Source organism: Ornithorhynchus anatinus, chromosome 3, assembly GCF_004115215.2.
Source record: "Ornithorhynchus anatinus isolate Pmale09 chromosome 3, mOrnAna1.pri.v4, whole genome shotgun sequence".
NCBI classification, from domain to species: Eukaryota; Metazoa; Chordata; class Mammalia; order Monotremata; family Ornithorhynchidae; genus Ornithorhynchus; species Ornithorhynchus anatinus.
Window position 1 is genome coordinate 111,677,778 of NC_041730.1, and position 11,820 is coordinate 111,689,597.

The window sequence follows — 11,820 nt, forward strand, 5'->3', positions numbered from 1 at the left end:
GCAACAGACATTTGGCGGAGTAGGGACTAGGACCCAGGTCCTTCTGAGACCATCCAGTCTCTATCTACTAAGCCATGGTGATAATAATAATAAAGGTATTTGCTAAGCACTTACTGTGTGCCAAACACTGTTCTAATAACTGAGATAGATACAAGGTTATCAGGTTGTCCCATGTAGAGTTTACAATCTTAATCCCCATTTTACAGATGAGGTAAATGAGACACAGAGAAGTTAAGTGACTTGACCAAAGTCACACAGCTGACAAATGGCAGAGCCAGAATTAGAACCCATGATCTCTGACTCCCAAGCCTTTGTTCTTTCCACTAAGCTACGCTGCTTTACCTCATGAGCTTCCCTAGGATTTTTATTGGGATGGAAGTTACAGTTGCAGTCCTGAAATGCCAGTGTTGTGATGGTCCAGCAGGGAGGGAAATACTTGTGTGGCCCCACCCCCTGCTACCAGGAAATCTCTGGTCAACATCTCTGCTCGCTGGGAAAGAGACAGACGTAACCAGCCCAGAAGGGAGCAGAGAAGAAGGATACCTGAAAGAGAAAACTGCTGCTAGTGTTTTGGCCACCCAACTTCCAGTCCCAGAAGCAGTGTGGCCTACTGAGGAAAGCACGGTTTGGGGAATCAGTGGACTTGGATTCTGATCCCGGTTCTGCCACTCACCTGCTATGTGACCCTGGGCAAGTCACTTAACTTCTCATTGTCTCATTTTCCTCATCTGGGGATTCAACTCCAGTTGTCACTTCTACTTAGACTGTGAACTTCATACGGGACAGGGACCATGTCCAACCTGATTATCTTGTCTCTATCTTAGCACTCAGTAGAGTGCTTGGCACATAATAAGTGCTTAACAAATATTGTCATTAGTATCATTAGCTACCCCAGCAGCAGAAAGGTCTCGCTGACCTAGACCCAGTGGCTGTGGACCATTCCCGGAAAGTTAATGGAGACTTGAGCAGCGCCTCAAAAGGAGGAATGGAGATGGTGGAGGAGGGCCTGGCATTATCTTAGCGGTGGGGAAAGAAAAGAGAAGTGGATAGAGCTTGGGCCTGGAAGTCAGAATGATCCTGGGTTCTAATTCTGGCTCCACCATTTGTTTGCTGTGTGACTTCGTGCAAGTCTCTTCACTTCTCTGGGCCTCAGTTACCTCAACTGTAAAATGGGGATTAAGACTGTTAGCCCCATGTGGGACATGGACTGTCTCCAACCTCATTAACTTCTATCTTCCCCAGCACTTAGTACAGTGCCTGGCACATTGTAAGCCTTTAACAGATACCATTTTTTAAAAAAAATCAATTTTAGTGAAAAAGTCCCCAGGAAGATACAGACATTTTAGTCTTAGATGTTACCTGTGAAATACTGACTGGATGGTATGGAAATAAAGGTCTGTGTTGGATCTGGAGGAGAGGTTATGAGTCTATCAATTGATCAATAAGATTTATTGAGTATAAAATATATTATATGTGTATCCGTAATATATAAGCAGGATATATAGCACTGTACTAAGTGCTGGGAGAAAACAATATAGTTAATAGCCGTGATGCTGCCCTCCAAGGGCTTACAGTGATGAAAATTGGCTATGGCCCTTACTCCACTCAGAGCCACTCAGGGGAACTCTTGAAGGCTAATTCCACTCACTAAACCAATCAATCAATTGTATTTATTGAGCACTTACTGTGTGTAGAGCATTATTTTAATTACTTGGGAGAGTACACTATAAAAGAATTGGTAGGTACATTCCCTGCTCAGAAGGTACTTACAGTCTAGAGGGGGAGACAGACAATGATATAAGTACATAAATTATGGATATATAATAATAATAATAATGTTGGTATTTGTTAAGCGCTTACTATGTGCCGAGCACTGTTCTAAGCGCTGGGGTAGACATAGGGGAATCAGGTTGTCCCACGTGGGGCTCACAGTCTTAATCCCCATTTTACAGATGAGGGAACTGAGGCACAGAGAAGTTAAGTGACTTGCCCACAGTCACACAGCCGACAAGTGGCAGAGCTGGGATTCGAACTCATGAGCCCTGACTCCAAAGCCCGTGCTCTTTCCACTGAGCCACGCTGTGGCGAGGGTGAGGTGAATATCAGGTGACTAAAGGATACAAATCCAAGTGCACAGGTGACACAGAATAGAGAGGGCATACGGGAAACAAGCATTTAGTTGGGGAATGCCTCTTGGAAGAGCTGTGATTTTAATAAGGCTTTGAAGGTGAGAAGAGTCATATTGCACATGACAGATCATGGTGGAGCAACATGACCTAGTGGAAATAACACATGCCTGAGAGTCAGAGGAGCTAGGTTCTAATTCTGGCTCCACCACCTACCTGTTGTGTGACCTTGGGCAAGTCACTTAACTTCTCTGCACCTCAGTTGTCTCAACTGCAAAATGGGGATTCATTGCCTGTTCTCCTTCCTAGTTAGACTGTGAATCACATGTGGGACCTGATTATCTTGTATCAATCTCAGCACTTAGTACAGTAGTAAGCGCCTAACAAATAGAAGCAGCGTGGCTTAATGGAAAGAGCAGGGGATTGGGAGTCATAGGTTGTGAGTTCTAATCCTGGCTCTGACACTTGTCAGCTGTGTGACTTGGGCAAGTCACTTACCTTCTCTGGGCCTCAGTTACCTCAACTGTAAAATGAGGATTAAGACTGTGATCCTCATGTGGGATAACCTGATTACCTCAAATTTACCCCAGCACTTAGGACAGTGCTTGGCACATAGTAAGCACTTAACAAAAATGCCATCATTATTAAATACAATTATTATATGAAGCAGGGAGGAAGTTCCAGGCCAGTGGAGGATGAGGGGAAGGAGTCAGTGGTGGGATAGAGAAGATAGAGGTAGAGAGAGTAGGGTAATGTTCTAGGCGGGAAGTGTGTGGCTTGGGTGGTGGGAGAAGGAAATCAGCAAGGTAAAGTAGGAGAGGTGTTTGTGCTATTTGTTAAGTGTTTACTGTGTGAAAAGTAATGAATCAATGTTATTTGGGGGCTACTTACCATATGCAGAACATTGTACTAAGCACTTGGGAGAGAACAGTACAACAGAGTTAGTAGACAAGTTCCCCTGTCCACAAAGAGCTCATAATCTAGAGGAATTAGAGGAGTGGACTAAATGTTTTTTTCTAAAAAAAAAAAGAAAAAAAATATCTGGCACTAGAAGCCACTGAGAGTTTGAAAATTCAACAGAGCTAGCCACCACGATGTTCCCAAACTTTCCAGAGGATTAAGCCTTTTCTGTGATGTTACCAGGTGATTTTCAGTGGTGAAGACTGACAGTTCAGAACAAAAAGTCATCTGGATCGGTCAGGCTCACTGTCCAGATTTATCGGATAATGACCGTGGCACTAATTTGCCTTTAAGTTCAGTGAGTCTTCCCTCCAGTTTTTCTTGCCTGTATAGGCCCCTACCATACCTATGCTGTGTGGTTGTCCAGTAGGTGTGAAGAAGAAGAGTCATTCAGGAAGAATAACTTCCTAGTAGTCAGCTGGTATTCCCTTCCCTCAGCCTTCCCAGCATCTGATCTGATGGTCATGGAAATGGTATGTAGACATTCCTGACTCAAGGCGGCAAGATATTGTTTTATTTAGTAACAGATGGAGAGCCCGAAAGAGAGAGAAAAGGGGAGAGAGAGATAAGGGGGCGGAGAGAGAGAGATAAAGGGGGAGAGAGAGAAAGGGGGAGAGAGAGAGAGAAAGGGGGAGAGAGAGAGAGAAAGGGGGAGAGAGAGAGAGAAAGGGGATGAGAGATAAAGGGGGAGAGAGAAAGGGGAGAGAGAGAGAAAGGGGGAAAAAAGTGAGAGCCAGAAAGAGGGATTGAGAAAGAGAAAGAGAGAGATAAAATAGAGAGAAAGGGAGAAATAATAGTCAGAGAAAGAGAGAGAAAGGCACATCAGGGAGACCAAAACAGAGAGAGAGTGGTGTTTCCTGGGTTTGATGGATGCAGCTCCTTTATTGAGCTGCAACAAGCCACATGTTGCACAGCTAATAACTTCAAAGTCGGCAGAAGATCGATCAATCAGTGAGTCAATCAGTGATATTTATTGAGGGGTTACTATGTGCAAGAGCACTTGGGAGAGTACAGTGCAATAGAGAAAGCAGACAGATGCCCTGCTTACGGTCTGGTGTGGGAAATAATGAAAGATCATCTCTACCCCTTAACCCTCACCCTTTTTCCAACCCTCCTAATGCTGTTCAGGGAAGTATCTTGCCTCTCCACACGTTCTCAAGGGTGGGGACTTCTGCTCCTTTGCCAGTGGTGAGCCAGGTGGGGAAGCAAGATCTTGCTTCTGGGAAATAGTGTTGGCGTGACTGACCCTGGTCCCAGGAAGAAGAGTGAGAAGGGGAGCCTTTTTTTTTTTAACGGTATTTTTTAAGTGCTTACTATGTTCCAGGTGCGGTACTAAGCTCTGGGGTAGAGACAAGCTAATCAGGTTGGACATAGTCCAAGCCTCCTATAGGACTCACAATCTTAATCCCCATTTTACAGATGAGGCAACTGAGGCACAGAGAAGTTAAGTGACTTGACCAAGATCTCTTAGCAGACAAGTGGTGGAGTTGGGATTAGAACCCAGATCTTCTGATTCTAAGACCTGTGCTCTTCCCACTAGGCCGTGCTGCTTCAGCCCTTAGCTAAACCAGCTCTTTCCACAGAGACAGAAGGGGCTCACTTCAGTGGTGCCTCTTCCCATCCAGTTTTAGATTATGAGCCCCACATGGGATAGGGATTGTGTCTGCCTGATTATCTTGTATATCTACCCCACCGCTTAGTACAGTGCTTGGCACTGTAAGCACTTAAATAAGCATTTAATAAATATTATTATTATTATTATCATCCAGGGGTCAGCCCAGCACAGTTGCAATCTGGAGGAGTTCTTCAGGGCTAGCTCTTCCTCTGTGCTGATGATCAAAAAATTTTTTTAAAATGGTATTTGTTAAGCACTTACTATTTTCAGGCACTGTTCTAAGCACTGGGATGGATACAAGCAGGTCAGGTTGGATATGGTTCCTGTGTTCCTGTCCCACAAAGGCCTCACAGTCTCAAGCCTCATTTTACACATGAGGGAACTGAGACACAGAGAAGTGAAGTGACTTGCCCAAGGTCACACAGCAGACAAGTAGAAAGCAGCATGGTGTAGTGGGTAGAGCAGGGGCCTGGGAGTCAGGAGGTCATATGTTCTCATCTCGGCTCTGCTACGTGTCTGCTGGATGACCTTGGGCAAGTCACTTTGCTTCTCTGGGCCTCAGTTACCTCATCTGTAAAATGGGGAGTGAGGCAGTGAGCCCCATGTGGGACAGGAACGGAGTCCAGTGTAATTTGCTTGTATCCACCCCAGCACTTAGTACAGTGCCTGGCACATAGTAAGTGCTTAATAAATACCACAATTATTATTAAGTGATGGAGCCGGGATTAAAACCCATGACCTTCTGACTGTCAGGGCCGATCGGCACTGGGAGGAGGTATAGGGGGCTGAACAGAGGGATCAGAACCCAGGGAACCTGCTCAAGGAGGAGGCCGGAGCTATTGGAGAAGACCGTAAGGACTAGAGAACAAAGGAGACGGGTTCGGGAGGACCCTGGCTCTGGATGGGCCAGGAATTGTTTACCAGACAGAAGCAGGTCCATTCAGGGAGAAGGAATGTCTGGGCAGGAAGGGACTGACCTCAGCCTGGCTCCCGATGCCTGGTTTTGGTTTCATTCCAGACTAACAGTGATCTGGATCCACTCAGGGGAAGTCGTCAGGGTGGATGCTCAGGCCTCCAAAAGGAAGCCAAAGATGGGCCCCTGCAGCCACCGACGGCCAGTGGAGTACAGTGCTATTCACTCGTCTGGTGGCCAGGAGGAGCAGTGTGGCTTAAGGGATAAAGCGGGGGTCTGGGAGGACAACTGTGTGTGGTGAGAGGGAAGAGGAAGAGGCTTAGGCTGAAAAAGAAACACTGCTGAATGAGCCCAATCAATCAATCAATCATATTTATTGAGCACTTACTACATGCAGAGCACTTGGAAGAGTACAATATAACCATATATCAGACACATTCCCTGCCCGCTACGAGCTTGCAGTCTAGGTGGGAAGACAGACATTAATATAAATAAATAAATTACAGATATGTACGTAAGTGCTGTGGGGCTGAGGCAGTATGGGGGTGGTGAATAAAGGGAACAATTCAGAGTGACACAGAAGGGAGTAGGAGAAGAGGAAATGAGGGCCTAGTTAGGGAAGGCCTCTTGGAGGAGATTTGTCTTCGATAAGACTTTGAAAGTGAGGGAGAGAAGAGATATGAAGAGAGATATGAAGAGAGAGGGTGTTCCGATCCAGAGGCATGGCATGAGTTAGAGGTTAGTGACGAGATAGATGAGATCGAGGCACAGTGAGCAGGTTGGCATTAGAGGAGCCGAGTGTGTGGGCTGGGTTATAGTAGGAGAGCAGCAAGGTGATTGAATGTTTTAAAGCTGAAAGTAAGGATTTTCTGTTTGATGTGGAGATGGATGAGCAAACACTGGAGGTTCTTGAGGAGTGGGGAAAAATGGACTGAATGGTTTTTGTAGGAAAATGATCAGGACAGCAGAGTGAAGAATGAAGAATGAAGAATGGCCAACCATGGTGGCCAGACATAGGGTGGCCAGATATCTGAACAGTAATTGTGGTGTTTGTTAAACGCTTACTATGTCCCAGGTACTGTACTAAACGCTGGAGTAGATACAAGGTAATTGGATTGGACACAATCCCTGTCCCACAAAGGACTCACAGTCTTAATCCCCATTTTACAGATGAGCTAACTGAGGCACAAAGAAGTCAAGTAAATTGCCCAAGGTCACATATGAAGCAAGAGGATTAGAACTCAGGTCCTTCTGACTCCCAGGCCTGTACTCTACCCACTAGACCAGTTTGCAGGTCCCATGGCCTGGAAGCGTTGCCTGTTTTCACAGGGAGCGCGAAGACCCTGTAGCAAGTGGTAATGGAGGGACAGAGATGAAGGGGAGCCCAGACAAATTATCTGGGTTCAGGTGGCCTCAGACGGACTTCCACAGAATGGTGTTCATGACATAATTAAGTTACAGCTATGTGTTCAGTGTAAAGTGTCTGACAAGGTGGGTGTGGCCTGTCTGTTGTCCAGCGGGGCCACCAGTGGCCATCAGAACACAGTAGCTGCCTCCAGAAGCAGGGAAGAAAAGGAGTCCGATAACGGGAGAGAGACTCCTCATAAAACAAATCCAAAAACACCAGAGTAAAGCAGACCGTGGCACCGAGCAGCAGGGGCATAAATGAACATGGACCTCTCATAGGCCTCCCCCTCTACACCGTAAGTTCCTCATGGGCAAGGAGCTTGTGAGAAGCAGTGTGGCCTAGTGGAAGGAGCACGGGCCTGGGTCCCAGAGGCTCCACCTGGCTCCACCATTTGTCTGCTTTGTGACTTTGGGCAAGTCACTTCACTTCTCTGTGCCTCATCTGTAAAGTGGGGATTAAGACTGGGAGCCCCACATGGCACAGGGACTGTGTCCAACCTGATTAGATTATATCTATCCCAGCCCTTAGTACAGTGCCTGGCACACTGTTAAGTGTTTAACCAATACCATTAAAAAAAACCACCAAACATCTGTTATAGCATACTTCCCTAAGTGCTCAGTACAGTGTTCTGCACATTGTAAGTACTCAACAAAAGCTGATTAATTGATTACATTAGATAATAATTTGTTTATTGTGATACTCTCCCAAGTGCTTAATACAGTACCTAGCACACAGTAAGTGCTCAATAAATATGATTGATTGATTGATTGATTGATTGATTGATTGACTACCTTAAATGGCTGCCTATCAGGGAGTGCAGATGATGCTCACCAGGTGTGAGTTATGTGAGTCCCAGGCCGTGGCTCTTTCTTGTCAGCGGATTCAAATTGCCTCAGCTGCCCAACTCCACAGCTAACAAGCAGTCAGTCAATCCATCAGTGGTATTTATTGAGCACTTACTGTTTGCACACCATTGTATTGAGCCCTTGGGAGAGGACGGTACAGTTGGTAGAGATGGTCCCTGCCCTTTAAGAGTTTACACTGTACTGTGGGCTGGTCTGACCCGACTTTCCTTCCTCCTGAGCGCACTTCAGTCTTCATTAGGCCAGGTGAGTGACTGTTACAGTACAGTGCTTGGCACAGAGTAAGTGTGCAATAAATACAATTGACTGAATGAATTGCAGTCTCATCCTCCCTGCCTTAATAATAATAATGATATTTGTTAAGTATTTGCTATGTACCAGGCACTGTACTAAATGCTGGGGTGGATATAAGCACTTTGGTTGGAAACACAGTCCTTCTCCCATATGGGGCTCATAGTCTTAATCTCCACTTACAGATAAGTTTATAGTTTTACAGTAAATTGTATAAATTTTACAGTTTATAAAAACTGAGACACAAAGAAGTAAAGTGACTTGCCCAAGGTCACACAGCAGACAAGAGGTAGATCTGAGATTAGAACCCATGATCTTCTGACTCTCAGGCCCAGACTCTTCTCCTCCCTGACCCCAGTTCTGCCACTGCTCTAGGCCTTACCCCGGGGCAGCTTTGGCCCTCGGCCCAGAGCCTTTTCCTTCCACAGATCCCGAGCTCAGCCTTTCCCTACCATATCTCTGACCCAGGAGACCCACATCTTCCCCCACCATAGGGACCCTGTTTCCACCTGTTCCCACCTATTCCAGTAGACATGAGGTAACTGACATCTGGTTTCCCAGCAAAATTCAGTTAATCAATCAGTCATTTATTGAGTGCTTACTGTGTGCAGAGCACTGTACTAAGTGCTTGAGGAAAGGACAATATAACAATAAGACACATTTTCTGACTACAATGAGCTTACAGCATAAAGGGGAAGACTGATGGCACTTTTCTGTGTTATTCGATTTCAACATGAGTCTCCCTCTGCCGCAATTCCTGACGCTGAGTTCCTTGGCTCAGACACAGTGCCAGGCTTCACAAAGGCCAGGGTAGGGAATGCCCAGGTTCTGGAAAAAGTGGGCTTTTGGTGGTCCCTGGGGAGAAACTCTGTAAGAGTGCATGAAATCTGTGTACTTCTGCAAAATGGTAGCTATGGATGCCTTCACATTATATTGTGAGCCAAACCTAGTTTGTGTGACATCATCAATCAATGGCATTTATTGAGAAATTACTGAGTGCAGAGCACTGTACTAAGTGCTTGGGAGAGTACAAGATGACAGACTTGGTAGACACTTTCCCTGCCTCCTTGTCTGTTGTCTGGGAGGCTGTTGGCCGTCCAACCGGGAAAGGTTGGAGCAATGGTAGAATGGTAAGTGGGATGGAGAGTGGAATGAAAGAAGTGAAAGAAAGAAGGGGATTTGGGGAAGGGAATAAGGGTGGGGGGTGAGGGGCTCACAGGATTGAGCAGAGGGATAGCCAGAAGGAGCTTGGTGAGAGAAAGGGAAAGCAGCCTCACAACGTCTGCCCTTTGTGAGCCCGTTGTTGGGTAGAGATTGTCTCTATCTGTTGCTGAATTGTACTTTCCAAATGCTTAGTACAGTGCTCTGCACGCAGTAAGTGCTCAATAAGTACTAGTGAATGAAATCCTTGCTCCTGGGGAGACCCAATCCTGAAGTGTCTCACTGCATCTTCAGGGCAGATTGCACTGAACTATGAAGCAAATGCTGGCACCGCACCTGAGGATTACAGCCAGCCCTCACAACCCCTTTCAATCAAATCACTCAATTAATCGTATTTATTGAGTGCTTGCTGTGTGCAGAGCACTGTACTGTGCCCTTGGAAGAGTATGATGCTACCCGGTGGGTAGCCGTGATCCGTGCCCACAATGAGATTACAATCTCCTCCCCGTAACAGGGTCCCAAAGCCAGAAGAACGTGCTGGGAGGAATCGGAAAGGTCTGTTCCCAGCACTCAACCCTGACAGGCCTCTCTGCTGTCTGGGCCCCCGACTCTTGCCCCAGCTTGACCTCCTGCCAGTCAACAAAGCAGCATGTGAAGCAGCCTGGTGTAGTAGATGGAGCACGGGCCTGGGAGTCAGAAGGTCGTGGGTTCTAATCCCTGCTCCGCCACTTGTCTGCTGTGTGACCTTGGGCAAGTCACTTCACTTCTCTGGGCCTCAGTTACCTCATCTGTAAAATGGGGATTGAGACTGTGAGCTCCACGTGGGACAGGGACTGTCCAACCCAATCTGCTTGTATCCCCCCCAGTGCTCAGTACAGTCCCTGGCACATAGTTAAGCGCTTAACAAATACCATTAAAAAAAAAACCCAAAAGTCCACCTGCAAATGGTTTATGAAGATGAGGCCTAGCAGCAGGGACCTAGAGAAAGATTTGGGAGTGAAGATGATGATAATAATAATAATAATGATAATGGTATTGGTTAAGGCACTTACTATGTGTCAAGTGCTGGGGTAGATAGAAGGTAAGTAATCAGATTGGGTACAGTCTTTGTCCCACGTGGGGCTCAAAGTCTTAATCCCTATTTTACAGATGAGAAAACTGAGGCACAGAGAGGTTGTGACTTGCCCAGGTCACACTGCAGAAATGTGTTCTAGTGGCCATGTGAAGCAACGTGGCTTAGTGGATAGAGCATGTACCTGGGAGTCAGAAGGACCGGTTTCTAATCCTGGCTCCACTTCTCTCATGTGTGACCTTGGATAAGCCACTTAACTTGTCTGTGCCCCAGTTGCCTCATCTGTAAAATAAGGCTTGAGAGTGTGAGTCCCATATGGCTCATGGATTATGTCCAACCTGATTAGCTTTTATTAATAATAATAATAATGTTGGTATTTGTTAAGCACTTACTATGTGCAGAGCACTGTTCTAAGCACTGGGGTAGATACAAGGTAATCAGGTTGTCCCACGTGAGGCTCACAATCTTCATCCCCATTTTACAGATGAGGGAATTGAGGCACAGAAAAGTTAAGTGACCTTGTCCACAGTCACACAGCTGGCAAGTGGCAGAGCCGGGATTCGAACCCATGACCTCTGACTCCGAAGCCCATGCTCTTTTCACTGTACCACGCTGTTTCTCTGCTTCTTCTTCTTCTTCTTGCTTCTACTTAGGGAAGGTAACACTGGAAGAAGTGCAGAGGTTGGGGATAATAATAATAATTTTGGTATCTGTTAACTGCTTACTATGTGTCAAGCACAGCTCTGAGTGCTAGGGTAATTACAAGTCTACCAGGTTAGACACAGTCCCTGTCTCATACGGGGCTCAGAGTCTAAATTGGAGGGAGGAGGCTCTAAATCCTCATTTTACAGATGAGGTAACTAAGGCACAGACAATAACAATAATTCATTCATTCATTCAATAGTATTTATTGAGCGCTTACTATGTGCAGAGCACTGTACTAAGCGCTTGGAATGAACAAGTCGGCAACAGATAGAGACAGTCCCTGCCGTTTGACGGGCTTACGGTCTAATCTGGGGAGACGGACAGACAAGAACGATGGCAATAAATAGTCAAGGGGAAGAACATCTCGTAAAAACAGTGGCAACTAAATAGAATCAAGGCGATGTACATTTCATTAACAAAATAAATAGGGTAATAAATATATACAGTTGAGCAGACGAGTACAGTGCTGAGGGGATGGGAAGGGAGAGGAGGAGGAGCAGAGGGAAATGGGGGGAAAAGAGGGTTAAGATGCGGAGAGGTGAAGGGGGGGTGGTAGAGGGAGTAGAGGGAGAAGAGGCTGGGAAGGCCTCTTGGAGGAGGTGAGTTTTAAGTAGGGTTTTGAAGAGGGGAAGAGAATCAGTTTGGCGGAGGTGAGGAGGGAGGGCGTTCCGGGACAGCGGGAGGACGTGGCCCGGGGGTCGACGGC